The sequence below is a fragment of the Notechis scutatus genome, chromosome 2 (assembly GCF_049901735.1).
Source record: "Notechis scutatus isolate UNSWTSFEM ecotype Mainland chromosome 2, rNotScu1.2, whole genome shotgun sequence".
Lineage (NCBI taxonomy): Eukaryota > Metazoa > Chordata > Lepidosauria > Squamata > Elapidae > Notechis > Notechis scutatus.
The window spans coordinates 250828520-250850377 of record NC_142010.1 but is presented as its reverse complement, the minus strand read 5'-3'; the positions used below and the strand labels follow the sequence as shown (position 1 = coordinate 250850377).

Below are 21858 nucleotides of genomic sequence, written 5' to 3'. Positions count from 1 at the left end.
ACTTTGCTCTCTTCTCTGTCTCTCTCCCTTTCTCTTTTTAACTCTAGTTGTATTGTGGATTTCTTTTCTGGGGGGAAAAATCTGTGCGTATATCTATCTGTGCAAAAGGCCAAAAAAACAGCTTTGTTGTAAAATTGCGCATGAAAGCGTTTGCAAAATAAGCTTTAAGAGGCATGCTCTTGTTTTGCTTTCAGGCCTATTGATTAGGGCTGCCTTTAACTCTTTCAGGTTTACTGTGCTTGTGCAACCTTCATCGGCATCATTGGCATTTTAAAAATTGTCAACAAGGCAAAGTACACAAGGTGAGCTGTGGTGCTTGTTAAGGGTGTAACAATCTGAGCATGGGCATAACATGGTAACAAAGCCTGAACACAATGTGTGATTCCATACCGAGACACACTAGAAAATAACCCCGTAGTCTGAATTAAGAGAGGAAATGCTGTTAAACTGATTTCAGGTGACCTAGGATTAGAACTGTTGTTTTAAAAAGACTTAATCATAATCAGTCTTTGTTTGGTACACCTTACCGGAAGACATTTCCTTGTTACTGTTAAATCGTAAAAGAAGAGGGCCCGATATGATAGTCATAAATTGGGGTCCATGTGACAGGGACCTGTTTTGAATTACTTGATCATTAAACTTTTAACATCTTTTTCCTCCATCATATCAACACGATGACTTCTTATCCCTTTTCTTTCTCTCTCTCTCTCTCTCTTTTGTTGGCTCAAATGAGATAACCTTGCTTTGATCTGGAAGTCAAAGACAGTTTTAAGACAGACTATACATTTTATCCAAATTAGCATATATACATCTTCCTGCCATTCTGTGAATTTTGGTAATTAAATAATCTTGCGCCGAACGTTTTAGCAATCCAGACGAGGGGATCTGTTTCAAAAGGTTTGCAGAACTCCAGTGGCTTACTAGTAGGCTAAATTGCAATACTCTCACATTAATGACATTCAAATAGGAACCGGATGGGCAGTGCATCAGCTGGTAAGCAATGTCTCCTCCTGACTCAAAGCTTCACAGCCTTAGATTTTGGATAATAATTCGTTTTCCTTCTCTAAAAAAAAAGAGAGAGAGAGAGAAATGTATACCTAGATAAAGAGCAGACATTTTGCATCTTATGCTGAAGCTGGAAGCTCCAGGGAAAGGGAGTGGGGAAGTAAGATGAAGCAGTAATGAAATGGCAAAGGGAAGAACAAAGGCTCTTAAAGAAGGTACAGGAGGACTTTTATTTTTGTTTGCATTGGTGGCTATTTTGCTAGAAACAGTGACTTCCTAAAACAGGAAATTATCAGTAACCCTGGAATTTTATGTGCATTGTGAAGTTACAGCAATCCACCCTGTCGTGGCTGACAATTGGCATTGTGAATGTACAGTCCTGGAAAATAATAACTAAGGTTACAGGATAAAGAGTTGAAGGAAAGAAAAATGTGTTCTGATGGAGTTTAATATTTAGGGTGTCTGTTGTATTCAAGCGGAATAAAGTAGACAATCTTAAAAGCCCTGGGAGTCTTTTGATTGGGCAAGTTCCATGGAGGCTGATGACAGGCAGGACTCGCTACTTTAGAGGGTGACACAAGCATTAAGGAACCTCTTTATTTCCTGATTGTGCAGCAGATGACATAAGGTATTTAAGGAATAAATTGTAGTGTATTGAAAAATTGCATGTGATCTGTTAAGCCTGAAAAATATTTGGTCTGGTGTTTTAATTTACTGTGCTTCTCCATTCTGACAGGGCATTGAATAGCTTGCATGAAGGAGCCCAGGGTGCTGTGATACCATCTTTGTGCTAGTGTTTAATAATACCAATATACAATAGCTCTGTCTTTAACTGTGGATGTCTCTGTCTTAGAAACCACAAGCCCCTGTTACATGGTGGGGGGGAAATAGATGGCTGTTCTGCACTGAGGCTTTTTCTAAGGCTCAGCTCCAATCCATATATATATTGAAGGCTTTTGCAAAATTGTGAGTAACAGTGCTTTGTCTTGTGACAATATCCTTCAGACAGCTTAGGTTTGGAAGTAGTATTGCACCATACATGCTTGGGTTGTTTGCATGTTGCCTTCATTTGATCTTTCTTGCTGCAAAGGTTTTTTTCCTCCCCTTTTATTCAAATATTATGCTGGGAATTCTTTCCTATCATAGAAAACTGAACAGATACCGTTTATGTTTCTTTGGCTGTTTCTATTGAAATTATACAAACATTGTAGAGAAGAGATTTAGGGGAGGGTTTTTTTTTTGCAGCCATGTAGGCCATTCTTTTAAGCAGAAAATGCAGATTAATGTCTAAGGACTGGCCTTTTGCCTTCTCCCAGTAGCTGATTCTGAGCAAGGGACAATAATTTAATGACAGCATGGGGAGAATCTGGCCTGCAGGCCCAATTTAGGCAGGTTTTATGTCTTTTTCTGAAATGAAATAATTTTTCTTTCTTTTCACTGAATACATTGATCGAAGGTAGAAGATTGATATGGATGTTTCTTTGTCTTAGCAGGTTTGAATGTATTCATCAAAATTATAAGGCCTACGTCTTTATATATTTCAGGATTTTGAGGGGGGAGGTGAGAGTTAAAAGGATTTGCCTTCTTATACGAAACATTGTCTATGGCAATTGCTCTGTTTTGCTTTAGCAGAGGAAATAAACCAAAAGGAAACCACAACAGAATGTTTCTTGGTTTGTCTTGTCTTCTTAACTACAGATCTAAAGCATTTCACAGCACTCAACCTGATATTAAGTACACTTCCAAATTCTGTCCACTAGTGTCTTCTCCTACAGCATTGCAGGCCATTCCAGAACATTCCCTGACTTTCAAGGTGTGGCTGACTAAGCTAGAAAGGAGAGATGTAAAGGACTCTATGCCAAAAACTAAGTTTAGCAAATGGGCAAAATGCTGAACTAAGAGATAACATCTACTTGACACGGACTGATCTAGAAATCTAAACAGCTCAGCCTTGGCTAGTACTTGGAAGGGGAACCAACAGGGAGATTCAGGACTGTAGTTAGACCGGAAAGTCGAGAAAACGTCCTAAAAAAAAGCAATGGAAAATCACTTGTATTCTGCCAAGATGAGTTTCAGTATATTTTTAAAGGCCAAAAAAAAAAATATCTGCAATTTCCGTTCAGGACTTTGAACAGCTGGTCCAAGAATGCCTGCCTGTATGATATAAGAGGCAATAACTTGATTGTACAAAACATTTGTTGCTCTCTTATCATAGATTACTGTTTCCATAGGAGAGAAAAATCCCCAAATATGTATTAATGCAAAATAAGTAGGTCAAGTGGAAGAGTTAAACAAGGACAAAATCCAAAGCAGTAGTATAGAACTATATGATTTTGATGGTATAAATCATTTATTTATGATCTTACTTTTTTCCTTTCCCTGCCCACTTTGTATGCATTTGTTTAGGTACCAGATTCTCAGAGCTACTTATTATTCCTTAATTTTAGTGTTTCACTGAATCTCAGAAGATTGGCATTATGCAAGTCTTATTATATTAGCAGTTGAAACTAAAATACAGCACATTTTTCTTGTAACAGTGACTTTCTTAGAAGTTAGAAAGATTGGCAATTCAGTTGCTTGGAAGTCTAGGGTTATTATTGATATCAAGTTAATAGAAATACTGTTAATAGAAATACTGTTCTTAATTAATATGGAAAATATGTTTAAAAAGTGGGGACATGGTTTGAGACCCAGCATAGAAACTGGGGGTGTGGTTTGAGGCCCAGCACATCTAGAATCTGGAGATGGGTATAGTTCATATCTGCTTTATGTTTCTTCAGAGCAACATCTCCCAGATCTTACTATCCAAACAGGAGATAAATCTTGGTTTTCTATTGAGGGTTGCATTCAGTGGAGATCCTCTGTTCTTGCTAAACCAGTGATCCCCAACCTTTTTGACGCCGCGGCCCGGTACCGGCATCAGCTGGGCGCCGCGGCCCGGCACCGGCATCAACTGGGTGCCGCCATCTTTTTGTGACGAAAAAGTGCTTCCGGTGACCTCACCGGAAGCACTTTTTCGTCAAAAGATGGCGGCGCCAGCGCTTCGGTGAGCCTTTTCGGGTAGAAATGGCTTTCTACCGGAAAAGCTCACCGAGCGCTGCGCCGCCATCTTTTTGATGAAAAAGTGCTTCGGTGAGCTTTCTACCCGGAAAAGCTCACCGGAAGCACTTTTTACCAAAAAGATGGCGGCGCCCAGCAACCAGCGGCCCGGTAAGACTTGTTCCGCGGACCGGTACCGGTCCGTGGACCGGCGGTTGGGGACCCCTGTGCTAAACCACAGTAAGAGTGCTATACTAGCATCTAACCCCAAATTTTGTTAATATTATAGCCTGCCAGCTCCTAAGCAAGCCTACTCTTAGGACAAACCTGGTACCTAATCTCAACTCAGATTGAATTATTGTATTCACAAATTAGCATATCAAAAATAAAATAAAACTAAAAAGATAAAAGTAGAATTAGTGATATGACTCCACCCTGGCAGATGTTTTCATTTTTGCAGCCATAAAAATACTTTTCTATTGAGTTGACCTGCCCTTTATCTAAGATTCTATTATAAAGTGACAAGAGGACCCTGTAATTATCTTGGCAAGAGGACAGAAGTGTTTTCCCAGTTGCTCTTGCGTACCTGGGTAGGTATGCCCAGTGTTCTTCCATTCAGATACACCCAATCCAATTCTGCTTACCTTCCAAACCAGGAGAAAGTCTTATGGCACTGCCATCTGCTGAGACATTTCATCACATCTTTTTTTTAATGGCTCTGAATATTGAAGATGTATTTGAGTGGCCTTGTTAATAATCACTGATAAATAACCCTGGCTGCTCACTTCTCAGCTTATCAAGGCACCCAACCTATGGCTGCTGCTATGATATAACCCTTCATTTCTCCATCATGTTTGTATTTTATTTCTGTCTATATCCAGCTGTTTATCACAACTGAGTTAGGATATTTAGGGGACCTAGGATGATTGTGGCTTTCTTCAGCTCGTGGTTAAAAGGGATGATAGGGTTGCATTTAAACACATAACAGGATTTTTTTTTAATAAGTAATATTTCTGTTGACAGCTTTGATATGCTTAGGATTGGTATCAGAATTTCCATACAGCTTATCAGCCAATTGCTGTAGTAATACAGGGTTGAGGTTAGGGTTAGGGTTACTGGGGGAAGGGGGTGGTTTTGTTTACTCACTCGTCCACCGCTAACAGGCCACAGACCGCTATCGGTTCTGGGGGTTGGGAACTCCTCCTCTACAATACAGTGGCCAGTGAGGTTAGCATTGTGGAAATCTCAGTGAGTATTATGGGCATCCTGGAGGATGTAGGACATCCTTCCCCTGCTGGTTGTCCTCTAGGTTTCTTACAACACATAAGGAGATTATAGAAGAACTAGAATGACCGTCTCAAAATTGAGCTAAGCTATATTTAATTTTGTGAATTTATTTTGTTTACACAAAATATTTATATCGCTGCCTCTCTTGCAGTGCCTTTCCAAGCAGCGTACAGAATTAAACAATACAGTTAAGCTCAACAGATAAAATAGAGTAAAAACGTGTGCACCTCAGGAGGTAGGTAAGCACCCCTGTGGGGGTTACAAGCAACTGAGAGGAGGAACATTGTTTTTGTTTTAAAAGAACCTAGTTAGGTTTGTGAAAGGAAAGTGGAAGCATTGTCAAAATTCACTCTGGGCTTTTCTTCCTGTTCTGTCTGTTCATATTTGCAGCAGGTAGTTGCAGGCCTGCAAAATTTAATATAAAGATTAAGATATAATCATTAAACGTAAGTGGTGAATTTATTTTTCCCAACCCTAACCCCAGTGAAAGCATGCTTTATTTGGGGAGGGGGTGTCACTTATTCATTTATCTACTGCCTCATCATAAAATGCTGAACAGAATAAAATCATTTCCAGTCTGTGTCTAGTTTAATAGCAAAATTGTGCATGCTATTTCTAGGGGGAAAGCATTCCAATCAATGGGAATTGCATCGAGAAACCATTATTTATAGATGCATTAAATGCCTGCATTTTATTTTTAGAAATGCAAAGGATAGTCAGTGATCAACACTGTTGCTATGGGCAGGGAAAAACAACTGGTTTTCCCTGAAACAGTTGGAAATAGGATGCCGAAAGGTATGATGCGAAGGAACAAACAAATGAGGAAGGAGACCATAGCTACATAGACTGGAGATAAATACAGCAGAAAAAGGAGACGAAGCCAAATATTAATCAGATGTAATACATAATATTGTGATTAGTTTGGTTTTTGCTTAACATAGTGTGTGAATCTGGCCAATATACTTATAAACCATGGTATATGGCTTAGTAGTACCTTAGCAAGACAAGGTTAAACAACTTACGGTCTAATTTAATATAGTTTAATTTAGCATTCGATAAAGTAGACCACAACTTACTTCTTAGTAAGCTAGAAAAAAGTAGAATAGATAGCACCACCACTAGATGGATTCGCAACTGGCTAGCAAACCATACTCAACGAGTAGTCCTTAATGGGTCTAAGTCTACATGGAGGGAAGTAAGCAGTGGGGTGCCACAATGTTCCATCTTAGGCCCAGTACTCTTCAGTATCTTCATTAACTATTTAGATGAGGGAATAGAAGGGGAACTTACCAAATTTGCAGATGATACTAAGCTGGCAGGAAGATAGGCTCAAGATCCAGATGGATCTTGACAGACTAGAACACTGGGCCATATCTAATAAAATGAAATTCAATATAGAGAAAAGTAAAGTCCTACACTTAGGCAAGAAAAACCAAAAGTACACATATAGACTGGGTGAAATCAGGCTCAATAGCAATAACTGTGAGAGGGAACTTGGAGTCTTAGTGGACAACCAGCTAAATATAAGCCAGCAGTGTGCAGCAGCAGCCAAAAAAGCTAATGCAATCCTAAGTTGTATTAACAGAGGGATACAGTCAAGATCAAGGGAAGTACTAATATCACTCTATAAAGACTTAGTAAGACCACACCTAGAGTACTGCCTCCAGTTTTGGTCACCACATTATAAAAAAGATACAGAGAAGTACAGAGAAGAGCAACCAGGATGATTAGGGGACTGGAGGCTAAAACATACAACAAACGGTTGCAGGAACTAGGCTTGGCTAGTCTAGTAAAGAGAAAGACCAGGGGAGACATGATAGCGGTCTTCCAATATTTGAGGGGCTGCCACAGAGAGGAAGGGGTAAGTTATTTTCTAAAGCACCTGTAGGCCAGACAAGGAATAATGGATGGAAACTGAACAAGGAGAGATTCAACCTGGAAATAAGGAGAAACTTTCTGACAGTGAGAACAATCAATCAATGGAACAGCTTGCCCTGAGAAGTTGTGGGAGCGCCATCACTTGAGACTTTCAAGAAGAGATTGGACTGCCATTTGTCAGAAATGGTGCAGGGTCTCCTGCTTGGGCAGAGGGTTGGACTAGATGACCTACAAGGTCCCTTCCAACTCTGATTATCTGTTGTTATTATTATTAATATTGGTTGTGCAGCTTGGTATATGAGTAAAAAGGTAAAAGTTTCCCTGTCCAGTAATGTCTGACTCTAGGGGACAGTGCTCATCTCCATTTTTTGGATGAGGGAGCCAGCATTGTCCGAAGACATTTTCCATGGTCATGTAGCCAGCATGAGATAACCTTCATTGTCATATTTACTGCGGGCACACTGGCACACATTAAAAGATGAAATACTGTTGCCTGCTCTCAAAACACACATATTCTATCCTATACATATGTATCTGTTTTGACCCAAGCCTTATTCAAATCAAACAAACACAAAGTATGTATAAAGCAAACCTTTTTAATGCAGTGCTGTGAATTCTGTTCATTCACAGCCAAAAGTCATTCAAAAATAATTGTCCCAGATAAGAGCAAGCCCTTTCAAGGTTGCAAAAGACTGCCAAGAACAAAAGACTAATTGCAGATAAATATTCCAAGCCACAAGTTTCCAAAAACAAACCGGAGGATGAGAACTCTGAGCATAAAGAACTTCTTTGCTTCCTGCAAAGAAGCCAACCCCAAAGGCTGGCTTTTATCCCTTATGGGAGGGACCATCACCTTCCAGCCTTACTCCTGAGTCGCCTGTGCTGCTTCAGCTGCTCTTTCCTTCAAGCAGCCCTGCGCACATGCACACTGAGCACAGGCTCCCCGGGATCCTCTTCGTCACTGCTGCCAGACTCCACAACCTCCGAAGGCAGCACCCCACTGTCCGATAGCCCTGGCCCCATCCTTGCATCACACACAGGCCCCTTGTCCAAGTCCTCACTGTCAGAGACCTCAGCCGTCTGCACCTGCTGCCGGCAAACCACAACAATATCCTATATACATACATATGTGTATGCCTACACCCTAACATATAAATACATATAAATATTAATCATTGTCCATCTTGTATACATAGCAGAAAGAGCAAGCTTGAGAGTTCAGAAAGTTGATTCTGCATGGAACAAAACTATAACCAAATCTGGATGCTCTGCTTCGGATACCGCAGAGCCTCTCCGAAGGTAACAGAGAAAACAGATAGTGAAGAGGATGTGTAGTGTCCCAGACAATACTCTGGACCCTGCTCAAACAATGCTTATATGCTATGTCCTGGATAGAAAGGAGTGAACTGCCAATAATCTTTTCTGCCGTCCTCACCACTCTCTGCACCACCTTTCTGTCTGAAGCAGTGATGCTTCCAAACCAGATAGTAATGCCATATGACAGGGTGCTCTCGATCGTCCCTCTATAGCAGTGGTCCCCAACCTTTTTTGTACCAGGGACCGGTTTCAAGCAGAAAATTTTTGCAAGGACCGGGGGGGGGGGGAGAAGAGAAGGAGGGGGGGGCTTTTCCTGTCGCCGCAGCTATTCCGAAGCGCCCGTTTCACCCCCACCCCCACTCCGCCCGCCCGCGCGCGCGCTTCAATCCACAGTGTCCCGTTCTGCCTGCCTGCCTTAGTTTCTGGTTGTTTGGGAGCAGCTTCGGCTGAGAATAATAACTATTCGCCTCTTTTACTCAGCCGAAGCTGTTCCGATTCAACCATTAACGAAGGCAGGCAGGCAGGCAGAACGGAGCACTGGGTTGAACCCAGCAGCAGCGGCGGGCGCGGGGGGGGGAGAAACGGGCGCTTCGGAGGCGCTGCGGCGACAGGAAAAGCCCCCCCCGCTTCTTTGAAGCAGTTTCTTCCTGGGCTGGTGGAGGAGCGAGAGAGCGACTGAGAGAGCTGATCCAGAGAGAAGGACAGGCTTCGGTTGCTTCCTCCCTCCCCTTCTTTCATTTGTGTCCTTGATCCCCGATCCCAGCAGCATTCACCGAAGGTGAAGAAAGCCGCCATTTTTTTAAAAAAAAAATTCTTTGCGGCCCGGTAGAGAGTGCTCCACGGCCCGGTACCGGTCCGCGGCCCGGTGGTTGGGGACCCCTGCTCTATAGAAAGTGATAAGGACAGGGGAAGGAAGATGTACTTTTCTCATGCGACGCAGAAAATGCAAGCGCTGCTCTGACCACTCCATCAGTATCTCACTGTTGATCAACCAAGCCAGCCTACTCCTTAGCTGCATACCACGTCGATACGCCAAAGGTGCACAGAACGTTGTTACCTTTCCACCGAAGTGGTACCTATTAATCTACTTGCAGTTGCATGCTTTTGAGCTGCTAGTTGGGGCAAGGACGGGAGCTCACTCCGTTGCACGGACCTTGGGTCTCGAGCTCAGTCTGTCAGGTAAGTCTCTCAGTCTGTTTCTAGCTGACAAGCTCAGTGTTTTAACCACTGAGCCATCACTCCCCTTCATGTATAAGTACCAATAGTCAAATGTGGAGTCTCTACAGGTAGTCCTTGACTTAGAACCACAATTCATGCCATGATTTCTGTTGCTAGCAAGACGTTAAGTGAGTTTTGTTCCATTTTATGACCATTCTTTTCACAGTTAGGTGAATCACTGCAGTTGTTACTGTAAGTTACTAGCATGGTTGTTATGCGAATTTGGCTTAAGTTCTGCCCTCCCAATACAGATAGTCCTTGACTTATGACCACAATGGAGCCCAAAATTTCTGTTCCTAAGTAAGACATTTGTTATGTGAATTTTACCCTATTTTATGAATTTTCTTGCCACAGTTGTTAAGTGAATCATGGCTCTCGTTAAGTTAATGTTAATAATATGGCTGTTAAGTGAATCTGGCTTGCCGATTGACTTTGCTTGCCAGAAGGTTGCAAAAGGTGATCACATGACCTCAGGCCCCTGCAACCGTGTGAGCCAGTTCCAGTTGCCAAGCATTCAAATCACATGACCATGGGGATACTGCAATGGTCATAAGTGTGAAAAACAGCCATAAGTCACTTCCATTGTAGCTTCAAATGGTCACTAAACAAATGTTTGTAAGTTGAGGACTATCTGTTGAAAACTCCTAGTTATTTTGACTGAATAAGACACAGCCCCTTTTAAGACTCCTTGCCTCAGTCTTTAACAACTTTGCCTACAGGGCTTATTGGGGAACTGACTTACCTAATCACAACACTTGAGTAAATGTTTTATAAGCTCCAGCAACTGGAGAGAAGACATTGAAGAGGAAAGGGGGAAATGCTGGTTAGATTTGCTTTTATCTCCTTCATTAAATATGAATTTGTTTAGTTTCAACTTCTGCTGGTTTATGCTTTGGTCAGTAATACTGTTGCTGTTATGATGGGGGTTCTTGATATTTTATTCCCCACCCCCCACCCACCCCGAAACTATTCATTGGGTTGATTTGAAGTCAGAAAGCAAAGTGAATCAATCCTGCTTCATTTGTTGGGCTGAAGGTAAATAAGATGTGGGTAAATAATCTCTCAAATTCAAGATTGGTCTTTGCCAACACACACACACACACACACACACACACATACAAATCACATCCCTTAGCTCTTCATGGACTCAGTAACATCTGCATTTGAAGTGAAATAGATCAATCAATAAGCAATGAATTACATTTGTCAGTTATTTGATTAGTAGAATAGCTAATAGAATAGCTTTTGAAGTGACTTACAAAATGAAGACCAAAAAATCCTCCTAACCATTTTCCCTAATCTGGTGCAAATGACCTGGACCAGGGGTGTCAAACTCAATTTCATTGAGGGCCGCATCAAGGGTTGTGTTTGACCTCGGGAGCGGGGTGAACGTGGCCAGGGTGGGCATGGCCAGCTTGACGTCACTCATGTCGGGGGAGCCTGTGGTGGCTCCAGAGCTTCATTTTGAGCTGCAATGGCCTCCTGCCGCCCCCTCCCAGTGAAAACGGAGCTTGGGGTGAGCTCCATTTTCACTGGCAGAGGGTGGCAGGAGGCCATCGCAGCTCAAAATGGAACCTGGGAGGGATGCATGTGGATCTGGCCCAAGGGGTGCTTAGATCTGGCCTGCGGAGCCACCCTGGAAACAGCAAAGGACTGGCCCACAATGCTTCTACCAGTGAAAATGGAGCTCCCAAACTGCAGAGGGTTGCAGGGGGCCGTCCCCGCTGAAAACAGAGCTCAGGAGCCCATTTTCGCTGGCAGAGTGCTCGTACCACAGACGCCCCCAAAACGAGTGACATCAATCTGGCCACGCCTCCCCTGCTCCCCTGCCTCCCAAGGTCAACACAACCCTGATGCGACCCTTAATGAAATCGAGTTTGACACCCCTGCCTTATGAGCTGCCTCATCTCCATGGAGACCAAGGATAGAGAGGAAGAAATGTACAAACGTGGGAATGCTCAGCTTCTCCAAACCAGCACTTCTAGATGTTCCAAATTGACAGAACTCCCATAATCCTATATCAAAATTATGGATGTAGAAACATAACAACTTTATTAGGATTAGGGAGAATGAACTAAGCATACAAATCCGTCACAGTGAGAAAAACTCAGCTTATGCTACATTTGCAGCTTTTTGAAACATTTACAGGGTCCAATGCATTTATCAAAACGACAAAAGCATCATTATATCATTGTTATATGAGCTCCGCTCCTTTCGTACATGCTTGCAATGTTTTGATGGTTATACAAAAGGAGTATGGCCTGGATCCAAATGGCAAGAATGCTGCTTCTGTCATTTGACAGTCCCTTCTGCAAGGGCTGAAAAAGTATGGTTATAATACTATAATAACAGAGTTGGAAGGGACCTTGGAGGTCTTCTAGTCCAACCCCCTGCTCAAGCAGGAGACCTATCAATTTCAGACAAATGGCTATCCAATCTCTTCATAAGAACCTCCAGTGTTGGGCCACGCACAATTTCTGGAGGCAAGTCATTCCACTGATTAATTGTTCTAACTATCAGGAAATTTCTCCGTAGTTCTAGGTTGCTTCGCTCCTTGATTCATTTCCACCCATTGCTTCTTGTCCTTCCTTCAGATGCTTTGGAGAATAGCTTGACCCCCTGTTCTTTGTGGCAGTCTCTTAGATTTTGGATCACTGCTATCATGTCTCTGCTATCATATCAATAAATCCTGACTTGTTTTGATTAGATCCATAACCCAGTTAGGAAGTTCAACCACCTGAAGAAATGAGATAACATTTCAAAAAGGTGGATTTAAGTATTGTTTTGACATCACTGTTGCACATCCAGGAAACTCTAGGGCTTAGAACCACTTCATTCCTTATGTCCAGCCATCTTCAATTTCTTGGTATATTGGAACTCTAATTCTTAGAACGTGCTGAATATCCTGAAGCAGAAACCAAGGCAGTGTTGTGGTCAGCCGGCAGCAGGTACGGACGGCTGAGGAGAGCGAGGACTCAGATGAGGGGCCAGGACCATTAGGGAGTGGACTGCTACCTTCAGAGATTGTGGGGGCTGGCAGCAGTGATGAGGAGGTTCCCGAGGAGCCTGTGACAAGTGCACGCAGAGCTGCTCGTAGGAAAGAACAGCTGCAGCAGCACAGGCGACTCGGGAATAAGGCTGCAAGGTAATGGTCCCTCCTTCAAGAAGATAAAAGCCAGCTGTGAATCAGACGTTCTTTGTAGGAAGCAAAAACGTTTTGAAACTCCAGCCTCCTGGACTTTGCAGTATTTTAGTTAGTATTTGAAGACTCTTGTGCTGTGAAATATTTCTCATCTGTGATTCTTGGCAGCCTCGCACAGTTTTGACGAGGCTTGTGCTTATCAAGGTTAATTAGTTTGCAGCAGCCTTTTAACTGGGGATTCGTAAGACTCATTAAAAGGTTTCTGTTCCCTTTGGCTATTGTTTGTCTTATTGGAAAAGGGTTTGGGTCAGAACAGGCAGGAGGTATGCCTGACCTTAGTATCTCAAGGAATTTGGAAAATAGAAATAGTCCTTGACTTATGACCACATTTGGGATCAGAACTTCCTCTTGCTAAGTAATGTGATCGTTAAGTGAGTTGTACCCTTTTTAAGCTGTGGTCATTAAGTGAATCATGGTAGTTAAGTCAATCTGCCACCCCTATTTACTTAGTTGGAGATTTACCAATGGTGATCACAAGACCCCAGGACGCTGCAATTTTAAATACATGGCAGTTGTCAAATGCCTGAATTTTTATCGCATAACTGTGAGGGTGCTGCAGCGGCCATAAGTGCAAGAACCAGTTGTAAGTGAATAGTTGTTAAATGAATGGTTATAAGTCAAGGACTACCTTTATTTTGAAGGAGGCACAGCCATTGGAAGTAATAATACCCCACTGTTCTGTGTTGGTCAAAATCTACCTCAAGAAGTATACTAAGATTTGATAGATCCTCACATTTTAAGAAAGATTCAGAGAAACTGGAACAGATAGAGAAGAACGGTGAAGATGATCAGGGAGAAACGGGGGGAAATGGGTTTGAAGAAAGACTGGGAAGCAGGCTTGCAAATCACTTTTCAAGAACCTCTAGGAGTGTTGCATAAAAGAAAACCATATTTACTTTTTTTTGGAAAAACCATTCTATTCTATAGTTCAAGAAACAGATTCAGTTAGAGCAGGTTATTCCAATTGTTGGCAACTTTTAAGATGTGTGAACTTCAATTCCCACAATTCCCCAGCTAGCCATGGGGAACACTGGGACTTGAAGTCCACACATCTTAAAATCCCCAACATTGTGAAACCCCTAGCTAGAGGATGAGTTTCAGTCAGCTAAATGTTAAGAAAAACTTCCGGAAATGAGAAGAGCAGGTTGACAGTGGAACTAATTGTTGAGGGAGTTGATGGGCTTCTTTCTATGGGGACATTGTATTTAAGCAGGAGCTGGACAGCCATCTGTCACAGATGCTTTCATTTGAATGTCTCCCTGAGCAGAAGGGTGACTTCTTCCAATATTATGATTCTAGTGTCCAAACTTAAACCTCACAGTTATTGCTTAAGATTTGTACTGCAAAGGCAGCCTTAGACATCTAGTTAAGGTATGATGTATTAGCTGATATGAAAGTAATTATGAACCACATTTACAGGAAGTGTATCCTGCTGTTCAGAAAACTGATGGTGTATATTGCCTCAATATGCTATGGAAAACAATACATTAAAAGGTTGCAAATGATCATCAAATCCCTAGAGTTGGAACAGAATATTTAGGGCATCAAATCCAATCTCCTGCTTAGTATTGATTTATAAATGTAAAGCATCCTTCACATATATCTTTCCATGTTACTAGATCATAGTTGATTAATTCAGCTCCCACGAAAATTAAAGCAATTTCAAGCTAGTTACTGATGTTGCAAATTTTTCTGAACGTGAATAAACAAAATGTATTTTTTTTTAAAAAAAATCTGCTTTTGGTTAATTCAATATTTCTTTTAAAACAGTTAATGTTTTCATATTAGGTTGCATTAGTATATAATTAAATTAATTTCTATAATTCCAGATTTTCCATTGAAGAGCACTGAAAACTAAAGTACATATTTTCTTTGGATCAGTCACATTTAAAAATAAGGGAAATTGCAATGACTGAAAAATTAACACTGATGATTTTTTTAAAAATATAATTAAGGATATTTTAATACAGTTTCTTAGGTATTTTAGTAAAGAAAAAATTCATCTGTACACATGCTATTTGAAACTTGATTTTGCTTTTAAATGTTTTTTTTAAATACAGAATTGGAAAGTGCAGTTTAGGCCATTAGATCTGACTTTTCCTTCACAAACTTTGCTGTTCTGTTAGTTTCACTTTTAAAAATAATAATCTAAATAGCACAAACATATCAATAAAATTATTACAATTCGATTACTTAGTTTTTAAAGAAAAGACAAATATTATTTGCAGATGCTTATATTCATCTGCACTGTTTTACTTTGGAGAAAAATCACAATGATGATTTTAACTGGAGGAAGATTTTCCCCAAGGTATATTTTGAATGCTGAAATCAAAGCTCCCAATAACTCTTCTGCTTAATTTTGATTTTATCATATACCGTGTTCACTATTTTCTTTGCATTTTTCTTGTTTTCTTGTTAAGCAGTATGCCATAGACATTTCTGAAGCTTGGTTTATACCCTTGCTTAAGTCATAATTTATTTTATCTATGATTTTTCAAATAAGCTACAGTGACTGAATACAAACAGTATTCTAAACCAAAACCAAATAAACTTCATTCTGGTTTAGTGTGTTATGTGATTTCAACTGCCTGTCCAGTTGCATATTTTCTAATCTTTTACAAATAAAACAATTCCAATTTGGTAGCATTTCATGTAGTGTTATGACATGTACAGTACTCTCCTGTCAAGATCCCTAGTTGAACACATTACATGAGAATAACCAAACATTGGTGCATTTGTACTGCATTGCAGGATCTTACAACTTATTAAGATAGAATAGCATCTATTATTAAGTATATTAGGCGGCCTGAGCTGCCAGACCCTAATTTTTAGTTCCATGACAGTGCTAGATATATCATTAGTATGTGTTCATTAGCATCCCTTTCTTTCAAGTTAAAAATGAAACTTGGGAAATGGTTACCGTATTTGCCGGCGTATAAGACGACTTTTTGCCCTGAAAACATGCCTCCAAGTGGGGGGTCGTCTTATACGCCGGGAGGACTCCGACTCCCACTTCGAGCTTGAGTTGCAGCCGGGAGGGAGGCTGGGGGAGCGGTGTGTGTGTGTGTGTGTGTGTGTGTGTGGCGGGTGTCACTCGCCACGCGCTGCGCAACCTTTCCCCCTCTTCCTTCCTTAGCGGTGTGGGGAGGAGAGGATTCAAGATCCTCACGTGCGGCGTACTTTTCTTTTTCTTTTTTTTTTTTTGCACGCAGGTTTTGCATGCGGGCGGCTGTAGGTTAAGGATGGGGAGCCCCGGTGGGTTATCAGGTTTTACGGTGCTTCCAACATGTGCGAACGGTGGGAGAGCGGAGAAGAGAGCGAGCGAGCGCCCGCTGTGTGAAATCCTGCCGTCAAAGCAACACTGGGGGAGGCAGGGTATAAATTTACCAGGTTAATGTAGCAATGGTGATTAATGCCCAGAACATTGTTTGCGGGTATTGGGGTGTGTGTGTGTGTGTGTGGTGGTGGTGAGGAGAGGTTGTCCTTTGAATGCGGAAAAGTAGGTGTGAGCTTGTGTAGGAAAATAAAGAGATCCTTTTAGCGTGTTTGGCTTCTTTGCCTCCCCTCGTTCGTTTTGACGTGGAGATAATGGCCTTCGGGCGGGGGGAAGAAAACGGTAGCTGGATCATTTCAAATTTCACTTACTCTCCTGCCTCACTTCAATATGTCTGAGCGACTCCAGATACTGGAAGACTTTTTGAATGAAAGTGTTACCTCCATTTTTTTTTTTTAAGAGGGCCACTTGGGGAAAAAAAAAGATTCTAAGGAATTCCTTGTTTCTTGATTAAAGAGAAGGCATTGAATATACTGTTCCTTGGCAGCCTTTTCAGTGTCCGGTTTTTGGTGTGTGTGTGTGTGAGAGAGAGAGAGAGAGAGAGAGAGAGAGATCAGCTGTATTGAGAAGAGAACGTTTCCTGTGTTCTCATTTTATTTACAACATATTTTACGCTTAATGGTAAGCAATGAAAAATATTTTTAAAACTCATTTCTAAATTCCATAGCTATTTGCATATTCTTGGTTCAAAATTGGATTAGCTCATTTCAAAATTGTCCAAAGCAGAAAAGTGCGTCAAAAAAAAAAAAAGTGCAAAAGTGGAAGGTGTGTGGAAGAGGGGGTAGTCTTATACGGCGAGTATATAACAAACTCTATATTTTGAGTGGAAATGTTGGGGGTCGTCTTATACGCCCAGTCGTCTTATACGCCGGCAAATACGGTATATATAAGTAAAGGTAAAGGAGCCCCTGTGGATTTTACTCTGCTACTCTTTGCCTGCTAGAGGGGGCATTGCTCATCTCGGTTTCAAAGCCACTGAACCACTGCTGCCTGAAGATATTTCCGCAGAGATGTGGCCAGCATGACATCACGGAGCGCTGTTAGCTTCCCACCAAAGTGGTACCTATTTGTCTACTTGCATTTGCATGCTTTAGAACTGTTAAGTTGGCAGGAGCTGGGGCAAGGACGGGAGCTCATCCCTTTGTGTGGCACTCGGGTTTAAACCTCAGCTACCAGTTTCCCAGCTGACAAGCCCAACGTCGACATTTATAATAATGCTATAAAGCAACATGAATCTGAATTTTGTATCCCCGACAGTCTTTGCAGTAACATATGCTTTATGAATCCCACTGTCTGGGTTCTTTTTCTGGGTAACACGTTTTATTAAAAGGCGGACACATTTGTAGCTGCAGCTCCCTTCATCAGCCTGACAGAGCGGTGAGACAGATTTTACATTGGGAGGAACTGTGGGGAAGGGAAAGAGAAGACAGGTTGGTGATTCAAATGCAGGTTATGTATGAGATAGGTAGCAAGGACATTATCAATTAACAATTGTAGGATGTTACAACTGCGGTTCAGCAGTCTCCCACTTGTTAAAGCCTATTTTTTCCCCAAAATTGTGACTTTGAGGTCTGCCACACAAGTAACCTGGGAGAACTGAGCATTCTGATATTCCTTTATTTTTATTCATTGCAATAAGACTGTATAATTCAACTTTTTCTGATTAGTTTTTCTGATCACAGCAATTTATCAGAAAGCTACCTGCTACTCTGTCATCACCTCTGGAGTAAGATACTGGCTAAGGTTTATCTTTTTCCAGATCAGGTGGGCACACTTGCAAGCGAACCATTTTTGTTTTCTAAAAAATATTTTAATATCATGGGCTCAGAGCGCATTATTGTAAATAAGGCTCCTAGAAGATCATATTTGTCTATTTAGTATGTTGGCTTCCTATTTATTTTTTTAAAATGAATTTATTTAATTTTTTTTGGGGCGGGGGGGGATTAAAAGACTGGCAGGCACCAAGAGAAGCCAGGGGCACCCTTATGAAGGAAATTCCAGATTCCTTATTTTTAAACTGTTTCTTCAAAGAAAGAAGAGAGAAACTGTGGTTGAAATTGATTGTTGTGTTCATTTTAAAGCCAGGGTCTCCAACCTTTGCAAATTTAAGCCTGGCATACTTCCAACTCCCAGAATTCCTCTGCCATACAAAGCTGGCTGGGGAATTCTGAGAATTGAAGTCTGCTAGATTTAAAGTCACCAAGGTTGGAGACCCCTGTTTTAAAGGATACTTAAAAATTCTCTCTTTCCCTCTCCCTCCTTCCCTTCCTCTTCCTCTCTCCCTCCCTGTGTATGTGGGTTATTGCAATCTGACCTTGTTGTGCTTGGAAGCAACCAAGGACATTTTATAAGTACATCCTGCTTAACTTGAGTAAGATGTATTGCTGTTTTGTGGCATATTTCCTATTTTGTAAGGTCAGAGAAAGCTCGACCTTGCTTGCAAAAGGCATGAGACTTTGCCGCTGAAAATGGTGTCGCTGAGATTCTAAATTAAAACAAATCTGTTCTTTTTTTAAATTAAATCCTTTGATATGTCATGAGATAGCCAGATCATCTCTGTAGTCTTTTGTAAGATCTTCTGAAGTATTGGCTGTTTTTAATTGAATATCTATTTAATGTAAAACAAAAAGAAAACTATTTTGACATGGCACAAAGGCCACCGTTTGCAGTTGAATATCGCACCAGAAAGAAAAGCATTCTTAGAGAATCTTTTTGTTTCTCTAAAAACAATTCTCATTCCATTCCAGTTGCCTATTTTCAGGTCAGTGTTTGCATTGCTGTTTGTTTCTAGCCCCCTTCACCAACAATTTTAAAAAAAATATTGCAGAAGATAGGTGCAATAGTACGAAAACGTTGGGGGATTACAAAGTTACTGCCATATTATCTGGATCCTCAAAAAATCCATAAAGGAAGCAGGACAATTATACAATAAAATCTCACTTAGAAATGGTTTTACTGAGGTCAGGAAACTGGGACAGTATTGTCCCAGCTAAGAACAACATAAGAAAGGTTTGGTGGGGCTTAATGTACAAGATAAGAAGCTGTTCTGTGCTGATCTCTCATGGTTTCCTACATAGAGATGTAGGAAGTTATGCTCTGGAGTTAACAGAGCATATTTCCACATTGGGAGAATGGGACTACAAAGCACATTAGGTTGCTTGAGGCCTGTTGCTAAGCAACTCTTATTTACCAATGGGGCAAAGCTTCCGTCTTTTTTGCAGCAAGTTATAGAAGAAATAATTGAGGAAGAATTGTAGAACTAGATCGGTACAACACTAACGCATTTCAGACAATATTGTTTTTATGGGAGAAAAACGAAATCAATTATTTACTTCTCCCTGTTTGATTGAATACGGGTAGTTTAGTGACTGTTCAAAGTTGCAAACTGCACTGAAAAAAGTGACTTTTTACCATTTTTCACACTTACAACCATTGCAGCATCCCCATAGCCATGTGATCAAAATTCAGGCACTTGGCCACTGATTCATATTTATGACCATTGCAGTGTCCCGGGGTCAACTTTTTGCAACCTTCTGACAAGCAAAATGAATGGGGAAGTCAGATTCACTTAACAACCCTGTTACTAAATTAACAACTGCATCAATTCACTTAACAAATGTGGCAAGAATGGTTGTAAAATGGGGCAAACTCACTTAACAAATGTCTCACTTAGCAACAGATATTTTAGGCTCAGTTGTTGATCGTAAATCCAGGACTACCTGTGTAATTGCTTGGAAATTCTGCTTGGGAAAATATTTTCTGCATTCCTTATATGTGGTCACAGTACATTGGTGAAGTGTGAGATCTTCCATAGTCATGAAGTAACCCACTGATATTTGAGAGAGAAGGATTTAGCAATAGCACTTAGACTTATATACCAATTCATAGTGCTTTACAGCAGGGGTCCCCAACCCCCAGGCCATGGACCACTACCAGGCTGTGGCCTGTTTGAAACCGGCCTGTGTAAGTGGCGGGCGAGCGCATGCAAGCATGAGAAGCTCCCCTCGTGCAAGCGATGGCTCCCCTTACACGCAAAAGTCCTGCCACTCTCAGGGAATTTTCCCCTCTTCCTCCCGCTGGGCTGCCAGGCAGGAAAGGTTCGGGACTCTAAACTCTAAGCAGTGAACAAAGTCAACCTATTGCCCTGAACAATTTGGGCCCTCATTTTACTGACCTCAGAAGGAATGTAGGCTGACTCAACCTTGAGCCGGTGAGGATCAAACCCCTGGCAGTCGGCAGAATTAATCTGCAATACTGCATTCTAACCACTGCACCGCTGTCAGGATTCCAGCAGTTACCCCAATTAAATCATGAGTCTCGAACCAAACTTCCAAAACTTCAAAGGATTTATTGGGAGTTAACATGTCCGGCACTGCCTGGGTGTAGCCGACTGAGACACATAATTCATTTTCACCCTTGACCCTGGTTTCCCACACCCCCTGGGTGTATCGTAATTCATATTCTTCAATGAGACACATCCATAGCCAAGAGTCATCAATCATCTTCTCCAGTCAGATTTTTGCGCAGCAGAAACTGCAGTCACCTAGTTTACTATCTCTGAAAAACTATGCATGGAATGCACTTTCACTTTCCAAGCTGCCGCACTGCTCTTTCAAACATCCTTTCCCCCCTCCCTTTCTATTGGCAACTCTAAAACGACCATAGAAATATTTTATGAGTTGACAGCCACCATGGCTCCTTCAGTTTAATCTGGAATTGCTTTCTCGTTAGCTGAAAGTAGGCTAAAGATTTATTTATTAAAGATTTATTTATTAAAGATTTATCCAATGAATATGCGGATTCATTAAAGTAAAACAGATTTCTTCCTTCCACCTTATTTTTTTAACTGTGAAAGTGGGTCTTGCAACCAGTGGTAGTATTCACTGATTCCCATCTCTGGTGACTTTGGGTCTTAACATCATCTGATTCTATATCAGTTAATAATCTTTTGGATGGAGCGGGGCAACAGCATCTAAGGGTATCTGAGCATGACCACAATTGACCCCAGAATTTCTGTTGCTAAGTGAGACAGTTGTTAAGTGAGATTTGCCCTAGTTTATAACCTTTCCTATCACAGTTGGTGTCATGCCTCTGTTAGAATCTGACTCCGAGGGGGAGAAGGAACAGCCGACAGGGAGTGGGAGTGTGGCTTCGGTGGTTGTGGAGGAAAATGGGGAAGGGCATAGGCCGGCTGGGCATTCAGAGGAAGACCCAGGCCCATCCCGTCTTCATCCTAGGGCACGCAGGGAGGAGCAGATAAGGGAGAAATGTGAATGGCATGATCTATGGGGGAGGAAAGGGCCCTGATCCCCCTTCATGGGCTGCAGTTGTGAGGACTGTTTAAAAGGAGAAACATGGCCCAGTGCTGGAAGCAAAGCGTGAAATAATTCTAGTCTGTCAGTTCTTATCTGAGTCCTGGTGTCCTTCCCAGTGTGTGTATTTTGATATCTGTGGATAGCCCTTATCCTGCCTTGTCTCATTAATTTGTTCAGTGTGGTTTGTGTTGTTTTTTCTATTTATAATTTATATATATATATATTGAGTTTGAACAGAATTTCTTCCTTTTTGCAACAGTTTG

At 41.5% G+C, this 21858-nt stretch overlaps 1 protein-coding gene across 6 annotated transcripts in view; it reads left to right on the top strand.

Moving 5' to 3' along the window:
* The window catches only part of ZNF532 (zinc finger protein 532), an 88893-nt gene that overhangs the window by 5608 nt on the left and 61427 nt on the right, over positions 1-21858 (top strand). The window lies entirely within an intron of this gene.